Source organism: Glycine max, chromosome 7 (genome assembly GCF_000004515.6).
Source record: "Glycine max cultivar Williams 82 chromosome 7, Glycine_max_v4.0, whole genome shotgun sequence".
Lineage (NCBI taxonomy): Eukaryota > Viridiplantae > Streptophyta > Magnoliopsida > Fabales > Fabaceae > Glycine > Glycine max.
In genome coordinates, this window is record NC_038243.2 from 26,146,821 (window position 1) to 26,147,394 (window position 574).

Sequence of the window (574 nt, forward strand, 5' to 3'; positions counted from 1 at the left end):
GCCACCTCATGGACTCCTCTAAGAACAATAGCATCATTTCTTGCATTGAATTGTTGGGAGTTGGAAGCCATCTTCTCAATCAAATTCCTAGCTTCAGCTGGGGTCATATCGCCAAGAGCTCCACCACTGGCAGCATCAATCATACTCCTCTCCATGTTGCTAAGTCCCTCATAGAAATATTGAAGAAAAAGTTGCTCAGAAATCTGGTGGTGAGGGCAGCTTGCACACAATTTCTTGAATCTTTCCCAGTACTCATACAAGCTTTCTCCACTAAGTTGCCTGATGCCTGAAATGTCTTTTCTTATGGCAGTGGTCCTAGATGCAGGGAAGAATTTCTCCAAGAACACCCTCTTAAGGTCATCCCAGCTAAAAATGGACCTGGGAGCAAGGTAGTATAGCCAATCTTTCGCCACTCCCTCCAGAGAATGAGGAAAAGCCTTTAGAAAGATATGATTTTCTTGGACATCAGGGGGCTTCATGGTGGAACAAACAATATGGAACTCCTTAAGATACTTATGAGGATCTTCACCTGCAAGACCATGAAACTTGGGCAGCAAATGTATTAGTCCAGTCT

General features: G+C 43.9%; 1 non-coding gene across 1 annotated transcript; it reads left to right on the forward strand.

Moving 5' to 3' along the window:
* Positions 1 to 201: 201 nt before the first annotated feature.
* On the forward strand, positions 202 to 308 carry LOC113002229 (small nucleolar RNA R71). The gene has a single exon (XR_003267773.1). It is a non-coding gene; the product is annotated as a small nucleolar RNA R71 (small nucleolar RNA).
* Positions 309 to 574: the final 266 nt, after the last annotated feature.